The sequence below is a fragment of the Rissa tridactyla genome, chromosome 5 (assembly GCF_028500815.1).
Source record: "Rissa tridactyla isolate bRisTri1 chromosome 5, bRisTri1.patW.cur.20221130, whole genome shotgun sequence".
NCBI lineage: Eukaryota > Metazoa > Chordata > Aves > Charadriiformes > Laridae > Rissa > Rissa tridactyla.
The window spans coordinates 22,248,622-22,263,222 of NC_071470.1; the positions used below are offsets into that span (position 1 = coordinate 22,248,622).

At 39.6% G+C, this 14,601-nt stretch overlaps 1 long non-coding RNA gene across 1 annotated transcript; it reads left to right on the forward strand.

The window, feature by feature from the left end:
• Nucleotides 1-5,017: 5,017 nt before the first annotated feature.
• On the forward strand, nt 5,018-9,166 carry LOC128910221 (uncharacterized). The gene is made up of 3 exons (XR_008466651.1): nt 5,018-5,155; nt 5,676-6,238; nt 6,604-9,166. It is a non-coding gene; the product is annotated as an uncharacterized LOC128910221 (long non-coding RNA).
• The last annotated feature ends 5,435 nt before the right edge of the window (nt 9,167-14,601 follow it).

Sequence of the window (14,601 nt, forward strand, 5' to 3'; positions counted from 1 at the left end):
TACTGCAACCAAGGAAAATTTCCTCAAACACTTCCTCATTACAAAGTGTGTGCGTGAAAACAAGTTATCTATGCTGAACTGAAGTATCTCATTCAGATAATACAGAGTCGATACACTTATATTTCACCAAATGCGTTTATTCACTATAAGCGCAACACAAAAAATATTGGCATACAGGATGATGAAATATATGTTCCATTGAGATTTGATGAAGACTTAAAAAGAACAAAGTTTGACAAGCAGCTGAGTTATATGGGCATAGTTAATTAAAACAACTTATCTCCAAAAGAACCCAAGTGCAAAGCAGACTTCTCAGGCTAGAGTGTCAGTAGAGTCTTGTTTCTTCCACAGAAGCCATGAAATATACTTACTTCATCTAAATATTCAAGAGAAAAATAGCACTTTATTTCCCAATCATTCGCTTAGCAAGGCTTGATAAAATCAAAATACATTGCTAAAACTTGGGTTTGAGATTTAAAAAAATTACTTTTATGTGAGTCACTGTAAAGGTTTAGGCAGAAAGAGATACAAAAATTCAAATAAGGGTTTAATAAGCTTTCACCAGATTGATGTAAAGAGATGGAAACCGGAAAGTGTGAAAATAACAAGAAATAACAAGCTACAGACTTGTCAGCAAATACAACTTTCCCACAGATATGAAATATGAAAATTTTTAAAAAACTCATTTTGGTTAAGTTTTATTTTAATAATTTTATTTCTTTCTCTTTGGAAACCATTTAAGTTTTATTAATCTCCTATGGCCTTTTGTCTTTTTTTTTTTTTGTTGGGCCCTCTTTTACTCCCTTCCCTTACAATGTACTCCACATCCTGATTTTCAGGCACAGTTTACTGTTTCCTGCGAAGAGCAGAGCTCGTGGAACTAGCAGCTAGAGTTATTGTTAGCACACAAATAGACTAAGACAGATTGTAAAGTCCCTGGTGATCCAGGAACTATATAATGCTGACTGTCTCCAGCAGTGCCAGCAGAAATTTCATAAGCCAGTGCTTCGATTTCAGCAAGCTCATTCCTTCCAGTTCTTTCCACCTGAGAACTGGCTAAACCTGACCTTATCGCGGCCATAAGCGCCACACTCTTTTCAACCTGGAAGGAATGTTTGGGTGGTTAGTGTCAAGTCGTTTCTCTGAGAACACCCCCCAGATTCCTGGCTGGGGTGGTGGTGGTGGGCTGAGCACCTCCAAACACTTCAGATTTTGTCCCAGGCATTTGTTCCTGGGGCACTCAGCACTTGGGTGGCTTGGGCTTCGATGGGTAAGAGAGGTGGACACTGTGGCGCTGCCGAGAAATAGCTTTGGAGGTTGCTTAATCTGCAGCGGAAAAGTGTTACCGAGTAAGAGAGGTTACATGAGGAGCTATTTCGGATGCTTCTCATTCCTCTTCGACTTTACCCTGGCATAATTTAAAAGCGGAGACAAGCCCTTATACGCGAGGCATAAAAAGTAACAGAGGGACTCCTGCTATGAGGTGCCGAGTATTTCCAAGAGTTAAACATGCTCAGCACCAGAAATACGGGGAACAAAATCACTTTCTTGCTTTTCTGAAGAGCTGCAAATAGGGATTAAGTGTAAAAGTGATTTGGCTCTATCTTGGTGCTAATCTGCTTGGCTAAAATCAGGGCTCAATGTATGCTTTTTCCAGCTAGACCCACATTGTGCTGCAGTGCAACTGGCTTCTCTTCCATTCTCGTGGAGTGAGCCTGGAAATTCTGCAACGGCTTCCTTTACATTTAAGAAAGGTATTTCCTGAATTAAGTATGAGCATGAATAACAACATCAGGACAGAGGCCCCTGCATTATTTATTTAATGATGAAATCTAATTTGTTATGTGTTTTTCCCAGATTTTTGGTCTTGATCTTCAGTATGCTATGGATTCCTGTCCCGGTAGCAAACTATTGCATTATAGATGCTGTACGAACTGGTTGGTCTGGGATACTCAGTCATTTGGGAGAACCCAGTGCAATCTTAATTGCTTTAGTGAGCTTTTTCATTCAAAGCGATCAGCAGTGAAACAGTTAATGAGACTGAAGTGTAAGCTATCTGTGAGGCTTCAGAGTTAACATCGATTGGGATGAACAGAACAGTTCACACCTCTCAGAACTAATCTCTCAGCCTGAAAGTTTTGTTCAATGTTCTGGAAGGTCACTTAATTACCATGAGAAGTACAGACATAATCGTATGATGAAGGTTAAACTCCAGTATGTTATTCTGAGGCAAGGAATGGAAAATCAAAGCAGATTCAGCAGCTACGCAGGCATGAAATACGTGGTCTCTGTTTGTAGCTGTTTTGACCAAGTCTCATTCTTCAAAATAGGTAGTAGGAATTTCACCACCAAATATTCTTTGAGGTGCAAAGGACAGGATTTTTGTATTAAATATGTTCCATTCACAGTCTGGTTTTATATGAGATGAGTTACTGAGGATTATTACCCATTGCAAATACTAGTAGGGAAGTAGCCTTTTCTAGGGAACGGCATCGTGTTATAAGATGAGTGAAGTTACACTGACATTAAGCATGGTTTAACAGCCCAAGTAGACAAAAAGTCTTTGGCATAAACAAAACCCCTTTGATTTTGTGTCAGTTAGTTACAGTCAGTGGGAACAGGAGTATAAGAGCACTGAAAAAGATATCCCGTGTCACTGCATCTGCTCTCTGTTAGGCAACCAGACAACTTGAATCCTTTTTCAGATGCTCTAAAGGTGGACTGAAGACTTCACAGTACAGCAGTCCTTCAGCTGAGTCGGCAATTAGGTTTTACATGCTCTGATGGTGGCACTTGTCTCTTCTACATCATTAGCAGCTGTGTATGATCACTAATACGTTAACTTGTCCAAGCAGTCCACAACTCCCTCATGTACTTAAACCTGGAGAGTGCACTGAAATGAAGAGGACAATATTTAAACAATACTCCTGCAAGTCCTGAAACTAAAGAAACATGGTCTTCCACCAGTTTTTATCTTGCCTTAATTATATATATAAAAAAATCTTTATAATTTATAAACTGTATCTCTCATATAGATTTGCCTGTGTATAAGGCATGCGAAGGATACACATGCTCATGTGGCAATTGTTCTTCCTCATGTGGGGAACACTTGCATTGGGTTTTTTTCTTTGTGTGGTTATATAATTTCATCAAATTTACTGATTTATTATATCATTAATTATCATCTAATTGTATTAATTAATTATTAATAAAATGCAGATTTAATTATTTTAGAGAATGAAGGGTAAAGGTACCCTTCAGTCAAATTTGGCTGAAATCAACTAATGAGGTCAGAAGTTATTAGCAGAGAGATGTAAACTGATAGACACAAATATGCACACACTGTGACCTCCTTGGGAGTGTGACTAAAAGAAGTGTCTTTTCACCTCAATTTATAGAAGCTAGAGTCGTAATAGAGATGTCTACTCTCTCCATTCTGGTACTTGCCTTTTGATACTACTGGATCTTTTTGCCCAAATAGCTCTGCATTACTCATCTCCCAATTAAGATAACTATATTTGGAGGAGCATTACAGACAAATCTATGTGTCAGCATCTGCTTGTGGTAAATGTGATGGTCCTGGGAGGAACGACTTAAAGCAGTTGGTGCGAGGAATTGTGGGGGTGTCACAGGGACGCCCAGTCTGGAGCGCTGGTTGTGTTTGCAGCATCTCTGTGGACGTGACTTACCACGATGAGGCAGGAAAACTTTAAAACATGGAGGCCTCTCATGTTTCGACTCAGCAGGCAGTACGTGCCGCATGTTGGCACCAGGCAGGCCACTGAGTCTCGCAGCGAGAAACTGTCTGGTTTGCAGGCAAGCGTCAGCTAAAAAGCAAACCAAAGAGGCAGCATGAAAGTAGCCCTAGAAATGTCCTCCCACAAAATCACTGCCTCCTACAAAACCCCTTGCATGAGACTGAAAATATTGGAAATGAGAATTGAGACTCTACCCAGAGGTCAGCATGTTGGAATAGCATTGTCTCGCTGGAAAAATACATTCATGGTGACACAGTAGTAAATTTTGGTAGGTAATATATGTTCCTATACAGAGTGACATTGTAGAAGAAGTTCACCTGAACCTGAGAAACCTCAAGGAAGACAAACATTCGTACAGCAGAGCTGGGAACTCTGGTTCTGCGGCTGAGAGCTATTCATGTCTCTGAAGGAAAAAAAGATCCTCCTCCTGCAGGCTGAGCCTTTGGGAGACAGTGGTGGGAGAATAAGATCTGAATCCTAAAGGACTTTTCCTAAAGAGCATGGACTGCTGAAATGCCCAGCATAAAAACAGTGACAGCTTGTTGCACAGACCAAGCATATACGTTTGAATAATCTGAAAAGAAAAAAGAGAAAGGATATAGTGTGCAAGGGTCTAAAAGCAGTATAAATTGTCTGTAAAGCAACTCAAAATACACAAACACAAACGCTCAGCCTTATGAGCCGTCATTCAAGAGAAGTGGGAAAAAAAAGGTTATGTCCTAATCTCACCCTTACCAGAGAAAACGAAAATGGCAGTACATGCAGTGACTGAGAACAATGATTTCCAATACAGAGAAGGCTGTCTGCAAAGTGACTTTGGCAACTTCAAAGATATGTGCTGATTCAAATATATAAATACCCTGCAGAAGGCGGCTGCCAGCTGAAATCTGCCATACTGGTTGGGTTACTAAATGATCACCAGCCTATTGCTGTTCAATAGGCCAGCCGAATTGCAGAGCCAACCACAGCACAGCTCCAGCACCACGCGTAAGTGCTAATATCAGACTTCAGGAATGTGACAAAGGACTGATGATATTTAGCAAAAGCTTCTTAAGGCCACCGGACACATGCAGGCTGTCAATAAGAAAACTCCTGAAACGGCCAACGTTATTGCTTGGAGCATGTAACTATTGACACAAAGGGATACCGCTGGCTGCTGAGCAGCAAGGCAGAGCAAGTCACGGAGCTCATCACAGGACAGACTTACAACATTCATTCATCTCGGGGTCTGTGAAGAATTTAAATCTAAGGACATATTTCAAGGACTGGACGCCCTGAGGGCAAAGTTAAAGTAGAAATGCATCCCTGTTTGCAGCTGGGGGAACTACTGAAATGCAAAGTACCATTAGCTGTGATGAGGCTGCTGAAGGAAGAACTGACAAGGCTGCAAACAAGAGGTATTATTATGCTCATTGAAACCAGCACAGAGTGAATCAGCAGCCGAAAAGTAGTTAGAAAGTCTTCAGGTAAACCAAGAATCTGCTCTGAGCCAAAACCACTGAGCAGAGCGCTTGGAAGAAGTCAGTATCCATTGCCACTTACTGGAGACATGCTACTGTGATTTATTCATGGTTAAACTGTTTGCGACGTCAAGAACGGATTCTGGCATGTTAAGCTAGTGAGTCATCTAACTCTTGACAATCTTTGCCATAGCTATTGGCAGGTGTTTTGGGCATTTGAGCATCAAGCTAGGCTTGGCATGGACTGAAAATGGGCTTTTAGATGTAAAAAGCATAGCTTATGGCATGATTGTCATAGAAGAAGGGGCTGTTGAGGCAATCTGGGTCCATGAAGTTAAACTGAAGCAACTTCTTAGCAAATGCTGTCAACAGCCTATTAAACTACAAACAAACAAACAAACAAAGGTGAGAAGAGCTGAGTTTGTCTTTTACCACGTTTTCTGATGTTCTTTTTCAGGACTGTGACAACTATGAAACTGTAAGAAAATACGCAGTCTGGCAGACATGAAGAAACTGTATAATTTTCAGTAAGTTTCGCCATTCTGCATGTGCACTTCAGATACCTCTGAACCCTTAAGACAGACCACAGCGATGCAGCCTGGCACTTGCAGGAGAACCCAAACTGGATATTTGAAAGAATAAATAAAATTATAAGCAAGCACCAGCTTTAAGGTGGCTATGTTTATGCAATTATTTATTTTTTATTATTAAGGTGCTAAGGTATTTATGCAACAGCTGGAGCTACAACATGATACCTCAGGAGGAGGCAAAGTGGCTTTTCACAGAGCCCACTGTAACGGAGCCCTGACAGACACGGGGAGGTGACACATCGGATTTAAAAGGAACTCTGCTTCCTGCAGTGAAAGGGGTTTTTTGAGCACAAGGTAGATGTCTGCCCAGCCATAACAGAACACCACAGAAAGGCAATGCTGAAGGCAGTCGAATGACTGGAGAGAATCCCTGAGACTCCAGAGGCAAAAGATGAAGGGGTGATGCCCAGAAAAGCAACTTAGGAGGCAGGTAAATTGACCCGAGCACACATTTGAACCAACTTAACAGAAAGATTTTTCCAGATAATCTTAAAGTCAAGTTTGTTGTCTTGGTCTTTTTTTTTCTTATTTTTTTTCCCTAAAAGCAATCCAGACAAGTTCTATGTTGTACAGGGTGTTGGATAAATCAGTCTCACTCATTTTCTAATCAATTTCTTATAAGCCCATGATCAACCTTACCAGCTACTTACCCTTATTGGTAAGAATCTTCTTCTCATGTTTCTTCAATCATTATAAACAAGACAATTTTTAGAACAGCTGAAAAAAATTACACAGTGCAAGATGTAAACTCAATTTACAGGTTTATAAATATTACAATTTCTTAAATATTTCTAGGCATTTCCCAGACTGAAACGTTCTTAAGAAGACTAGAGCTCCAGCCGGAGACCTGGGAGAGATGCTTTCAGTTCGCTGCTCCATCACAGACTTCCTATGTGGACTTCAGTTCCTTACACTGTGCATCAAGCCCAACTTTAAAGTGTGTGTGTGTGTGTGTGTAACTGCAGTCTGATGCACTCTAATGACTGAAGAATGCTCTCAAATGTGGTAAGGCAGGACATATATACACACCATACCTATACATGCCTGCAGATATTTACTTGTTTTTTTTGGTGAGTATGTCTAGACGTTAATGATTAAATAGCATCCAATTAGCTACATAATGCTATTTACATGAACAAAGTTTAATCACATTCTCATTAGCAGCTTATTATAATCATTACTCATTATTTATATACAAACCAGATGAATTAGCACTTTATGTGCATTGAGGATATGACCATGTATGTATCTACTACCTACCTGCCCTTTTACATTACAAACAGGTAAAAATTTTGTTAATTCATCAGCTCTTTTCTGCAAATTTCTATATGTCCTTTAATAACACATCCATTTGCATTAGATGTATTTTGGATTTTGGTAATATTCCATTGGTAGAAACCAAAGTTACATCCTTCTTGCAAAGCTTTTGTAAGATGTCCCAATTAAAGATCTTTCTGTTTCATACAACAGAAATATATACTTCTCACATATCATTCGTTAAAGGCAATAATAGCACTGATTTGCTAATTCCTTTACAATACTTATTCAAAAATTAAATAAATTGTTAATATTGCTGCACAAGAAAAACATGCTCCATGTTACACTTTGGGATTCATTCCTGTTAGTGAAGATAATGTGAGACTAGAATGAACTGGAAGCAAGAGATTTCAACTATAGTCTCAAGAAAGATGATTAACTATTTGACAAAGTTGGACAAAATGAAGGGCAAATAAAAAAATTCGACTTTTTTCTAATCTAACAGCACCGCACAAATCTGCAGGTGCTTTTTACTGACTTAACTAAGCCACGTCAAGACAAAAGTGTCAAGATCAAGCAGGACACTTGTCCTGGCTTCATCCTATGCATTTAATGCACCAACCCCAGATGACTGCCGCCCTCATTCACTGCTTGCAACTTTGCCTCTCCTGTCAGAAGCTGTTTCCTTGGAGGACAAAGGAGAAAAGAGAACAGTACTACTGCCAGCCAGACTTTCTTTTCAAGACCACGGCAGAAAAAAACTAGGCCACATGAAGGAAAGAGAAAGGGAAGGACCATCATTTTTGTACAACACTCTGCCAGAGTCCCGGGAGAGTCACACGTGCCAGGCTTTTTTCATGTGTCTGAGAATGCGGGGTTGTTTTCCAGATGTACCTGTTGTTTCTCCATTCTTCTCCAAGGTGACTGTGGAGGCAGGCAGACAAAGCGTTTGACACCAGTTTCCTATCCGTTTTTGAGAGGAAAGTCTCAGGATCCATATAACTCTGATACATTTTCTCTTAAGATGTTACCCTTCTCGTTCTGCAGTTGAAAACTTTTAACCTGACAAATATCAACATGCTGTCACAGAGAGGGGAATTTGCTGGTGACCTAGGGAGTTGGGCTGGCAAAAAGTTCAGCTTTTCCTCAAATAAAAAGCAAACAAAAAGTACCGTTTTTCTTGAGGCAAGGGAGTTTTGCGCTGATCAGATAATATCAAATCAAGCCTCGTCCTTTCAGCATGGGGTGGGGAAGCATAATGCTTCCTTTCAGTTTCGTGATATTTTGTGTTAAACCCATTGCAAATTAAGTTGATTGCCTGGAGACTATAGCTACTGCTTATAGCTCGCAAGAGAGACAAGGCAGTGTAATGATCTGTGACTGCATACCGTACATGCAGACTGCAGCCATCAGTCAACTACATAATCTTCAGCACCAAGATTCATTAAAGTCAGTGGGAGTCATGTTGTTAGAATGCTGTGTGCAGTCTGGGAAATGTAGGGGTTAATACTATAGAACCAAGAAATTGGGTTAAAAAAAAAGGTGAAAAAGAAGCTGCTAGAGCAGTAGTGGATGCAGCCAGAGTGTAGCGCTTGTGGCTATAGATTACTCTTAGATTTTTGCCACATAAACATTTTGAAAAGAAAACAAATGACAATCTATCATGTCTTAGGAGGTGGCATTCTTTTCCCTTTTTTTTTTTTGTTATAGTCATCAAAATTACTAGTTCCATTCATTAAGAAATAGTATTTTTTTCAAAATTATTGCATACTTATAAGCAAGTGTCACTGCACCCTCTTTCTTCTCAAATAACTAACTTTATTATACAAATAACTCACTTCATTATGTGGGTCTTTGGGATCTGAAAGCGTTAAAAAGAAAGTTAAACCTTAATTATGGGCTGTAAGCTGCTAAAGGGAGAATACTAGAGTGTAGCAATGACATCTGGACTAGTACTAGTGCACGTAATGCATATCTGTCACTGACAACTCACTGGGTTACATTTAATTCACAATCATCAGTCATGTCTTCTTTTCAAAGCGAAAAAAAAAAGAAACTACACCAGCATCACTAGCAGAAAGCATGCCTTCAGAGGAGAGATTCTTCCATGTGCCATGATTCAACTGGATGACCTTACAGATGTAAATGCAATAGTCAAATAAATGCCAATAAATATAAAGTGACTGAGAGTTTCATATGCTGTGTTAGCATTTAATCTACCATACCTAATGAAGTTTTGTAGTTCTTCTCTTGCCCATACACTCTCAGTTTCTGAGTTTGTTTCGCCTTTCTCTTTGGTGTTGGGGGAATGCCTCTATGCTCTCTTTATGTAAATCAGGGCACAGCTTGGGTTTAGCAAAGCAAAAGATGAGCAGCATCCATCAGCCAGGAGGAAACAAGTGTTCTCCTTCTTCAGAATCGAAGAACCTGAAATGGTTACAAAGATCAGTCCAGAGGCTGTCTGAGCCTTTGCTCTGCGTGGTTGCATATTTGGCTGTGGAATATGGAGTGCTGGAATAAACAGTGTGGAACAGAAATCAGTTTGAATGAGAGCAGGAAATACTAGTTTCATAAACTTTGGACACAAAACTACTGTCTTTAAGTCTTGCATTATAGCCTCCTTTCTCCTTGAAATGTATAAGCAGCAACCTGCAGGTGTCTAGAAGTGTTTCTCTTAAAACATGAAACTGTTGCTTCCATGGCTTCACAACATGAAGACATATGGACACAGCTGATTTTCACTTAACAACTCAGTTGAGGCAAACAAAACAGCAGAAGCTATGGTTAATGTAGACCTCTTTGATCCCAAACTAAATGACAATTTTAGCACTAACACTTGTCCAGATGCTTTTGTTACAGATCAGAAAACCTGTTTGGCAAGCTCTCACTCATTTGGCTATAAGTATTTCAGTTGCCCTCCCACTAGATGTAGTCTCACCACATAAGTCATGTTTCAAGACAGAGTGAACAGATGAGCTTGTCTTACCCAATCACTAATATTGATTCACACATTCACACAGAAGAAAATGCAACTTTGAATTGTCTTGGCAGAGCATACACCTTACACATGCACAATTAAAGATTAAAGAATTAGCAGGTGCCCTAATCAAAGCCCTGCAGGGTGGGTTCTACAATTTGACCACACTTCATTATCTTTGTCCTCTTTGCGCTACAACGTGACCTCTGACTAGGTGCACATTTTGCTATGGTTTATGGCAATTACGATTCTTGTTCATGGTAGATTGACTAGAATCTCTTTGGACTATCTAGTGTATAATCTTTCTTTATGTATTTCTACTATACAACCATATGCATTAGCACTGGCCCACTGGGTATCATTTTATTTCAGCTTTCATGTATACATTCTAATTATTTTACTACTGTACTGCCGTTGGAGCTTAATGTTGAAAATAGAATCTACTTTTTACTAGGTCCACCACAAAATTACAACTTGTGACACCTTAGGTTAGCTTTCACTAATAAATATGAAATAATAGGGCACTTCATAGTAAGCTGAATACTAAATTAACAAGTTAAAATTGCAGAAAATGATCAAATAAATGTATACTGTTCTGAAATAACTATGTATTAGAAGAAACCTTAGTCATACTGGCATCACATGTTTAAAACTAACATTTTATGGTATGATGAGTCCTGTGGTAAGCTATTATTACTACTAATTGTCTGCATTACGGTAGCACCTAAAGGTTTGGGCCCAGCTGTGCTAGACACTGACTAACAGTTTTATCTGTATTTACTTTCCTCCTGCCCTGCCTAGGCACTAGTCTTTTTCTGCTTGGTCAATTTCCAAAATTCTTCTTCTGAACACCCTTAAAACTCTGCCACTTCCAAATGTTCCACTACTCACCTGTCCCAGGAAATACCCTAAAAATCTTTGTTTCAACCTATTCTTCATTTTACCTTCCCATAATGTCAAAAGAAGTGGCTGAGTCCTGCACTCGCTAGTTACACATCTCAGCGTTCCCCCATCTTTCCTCTGCTAAATCAGTCCCAACAACCAACGTCCGTGGCGTTGATGCAAACTTTTTCCACCATTGGTCTCACCAGGCTTGTAGGAAAATGACTGTTGAAGCTACTAAACTACTCTCTTCCCTTTGTCCCCATCGCAGTCTTGGCCGATCAACACCCTGCCAGATGCCTTGGCTCCTCAATCAACAGTTCCAGAGTTGGTTCCCTTGCACAATGTGTTGTCATTTGTTGCTGTTATAAAATGGCAAATAATTCTCTCCTTCCCACCACATCATTCACAGAAATTGATAGGGGATTATATTTTAAGGGGACCTTTTAAAAGCATACATCTAGCATTACGTTTTGAGGCAACAGTTGCCTTCAAACTGGGCAGTAGAGTCTTCCCTGTTCTTGCTATTATGTTCCTCCCTCACTCCTTGTTTCATACAGCACACATGTGGATGGCTTTTAATAAGAAAGCAGTGTGATAATGTCACCAATGCTTAGTGACTCCTTTATTTGCACATTTGGAAAAAGAGCAGTTAATTCAACAAAGAGATAAATAGTGGAGACCAAATACAACTAACTGCTAAAGAACATCACCCGTGACATGTTGTTGCTTTTTAGAGTGGCCGAATGTTCTTGTACTCAGTATACTCCCAGACGAATCAGAGGGGTGCATTTTATACCGAGATTTGTGGCAGATCTCTTTTAGTATTCATAGGTGTGCCGGCATAATACAATTCATTTAGGAATATGACACATCTGTGTAATTTGTAGGTGTTGACTGTCTAACCTTCAGACAACTTGATGGAAAAAAATAATTCATCCATAACAGAGACCTTTATTTTTCAATCCATAACATTCTATTTAATGTATTAGAAGTACATGAAAAGAATGGAAAAACAGGAAAAGTAAAACAACAGGAAGAAAAAGAAATGCCTTACTGTACAGCATTTCAACAAATAATGTAGAGATGGATTATTCCATATTTTCAAATCCTTAATAGTGAAAGTTCTATCAGTCTTTCTATGGGTCTATCTTACTTATCTTTGTGATCAAGTAAGAGAAAAGCCATTGCAGTCTTCTATAGATATGACATTTATTTTTCCAGCAATTCAGACAACTTGAACATAACAATACTGCAGAATATATTATGAATATTTCATCTCATCATTAGGATCATCTTCAAATACAACGCTCTATATTCACATACCTTAGCTGCAGTGTGACATATACACTTATATAATGTATGTACATCACAATCATTTTTATCAAAATAAAACAGAAGTTACAGACATTCAAGGAAGGACAACAAAAAAGACAGATAGCCTGCTCCTGTAATTGTAAGTCCCTGCCATTCAAAATAAAGTATTTAGTTGCAAGACAATAAGTTTTGACTGCTCTGAAGAATAAGACCTTTCACTTAAAAAGGCATGGTGCATTCTGGGGCATTTTGCCACACATGAGCATCAGAATACCAAGATGCTATTATCTGCAGCATACGAACTAGTTCACAACTATCCCAGGGCTAGTAATTTTGCATCTCAAGAAATGTAATTTATGGTCATATTACAGTTTTCATTCTTTGCACTAAGAGTATCTCCCAGGCATCCTTTTCAGATTACGGTCCCACCTGGATCAGGAATAGGTGGTCACGAGCCTGGGTGCTGCTAGTGAACGTGTTGGTTTTAGGTTAGAGTTTTAGGTTAGAAAATGCTGTCCTGTGAAAGCAGCCCCTAGTCCAAACTCCCAGCTTTTTTCAGGACCCTGCTTGTGTCTGTCTCCCCCAGCAAACCCACAGCCGTAGCTTCCTCACCCAGAGCTTTGTTCCGTTCTCCAGCCTCCAGCCCCACTGCCTCCCTCTCTTTGGGCTGTGTGGCCTTCCTCATGCCCTCAACCTTCCTTCCCTTCTGCTGCGTGCTGGCATTCTTCTCTACAGGAGGGCTCAGATGGTCCTATTGGGTACAAAAGTGCTTTTAGTGATCAGTAATTTGGAGTCAATAAAACCTCTTTAGTAGCAGGGGTTATTACTGAGCGAAACCGTGCCTAGCTCCATTTCTAGCCTACTTCCCAACGCCACGCTTCTCTTTGCAGGAGGGGACAGCAGAGCCTAAGCATTTGCCAGTCATGCAGTTAACAACAGCAATTGCTCCAGATAAAAAGAGCTACATCATCATTACCAGGAGGGAGGAGTGAGTCTAACAAAACACATTGCACAGACAATCGGGTAATTGGATCCCTACTGGAAATGCAGCCTGAGTAATAATTTCAGATGGCACCGGTGGTATTATAACAGAAATTAAACCTCTATTATCATATTCCAGTGGATCCAGTTCTAACTGCAGGCAAATGGTTTAAAGGCACTGCTGCATCCGTGCGTACCTGAACTTCTCAGGAAAGGCTAATCCACTTTGAAATTGATGCCAAATTGGCAAAATACTCCATTCCCTCTGAACTCAAACTCTTTAGATTAGGCACACAGGGAATGTGAGGAAGCAACCTTTTTCTAAAATGCACACAAGAAGGGAAAAGCCTCCTCTACCATCCAGTATATTGTACATCTCTTGGCTGGATGAGTGTGAAACATATTCTGGAGCGTGATAGCACGCACGGATGTGGTGTGCTACTTTTTTTTTTCAGTAATGAATTTTATGCCTGCCTGTTTCTGTTCCTTTGTCTATTTTTAATTCAAATATGTAAAAGCTTTTCTTAATACAGACTCCCAGGTGTCAGTTGCTGCCTGGAGTCCCTTTTCTTTCCTCTATTGTTCTCTTAATTGTTACTTCAAAACAATTAGCTGGGCATTCATATGCAAATGAATGCAAATGTACAGGGGATTGGGTGTGAGAGAATACCACCACTCGTTAATTTCCACTTCAAGGTCTGCTGGTAGGAACAACAAAATTGCTTAACAATGTATTTTTCCTGGGCCATAAAGGGTGAACTCGCGACGATTCCAGCCGTCCTGCTGGCTCGGCAATTGTTAAGATTCTGCTGTTTCTTGGTAAGATTTTTATTTATTTATTTATTTGGGTCTAGAGATTGTACTAGCCTTGCCCCCCTAAACTGCCCTTGCCCTTGCTCATTTACGCTCAAGGACGTGCCTAATAATTTGGATACCATCCTGATTAGGCTATGAGGTAAATTATTAATATTACTGCTATTAATGTGATCCATTAAGGGATAAAACCTCTCACTTGAAGGAATTCCTCATGTCTCTGACAAAATAAAACTTTTATAATTTATAAAAGCGTATGCTTTATTGCATTTAAGCCTTAGAAGAAAGATACACTGACTGATAGGCTGGGACTGGGGATGAAACCTACAGAGACTTCGCCAGTTGCGAAGATAAATCTCATCTCTTTTGGAGCAGTTGTATTTATTGTATAAATCTGCATTCCCTTTCAGGCTGTATAGTAAAACTCCTTATGAAAAATAGTTGGTTATTCAGCATTCAGAACTGCTTTACAAAGATAAATACCTTAGCTTTTCAGATCCCATTAATATACAGAAACCAATTAAAAGACCAAATCCTGTAATCGTTAGGCAGGAAAAATTCACAAC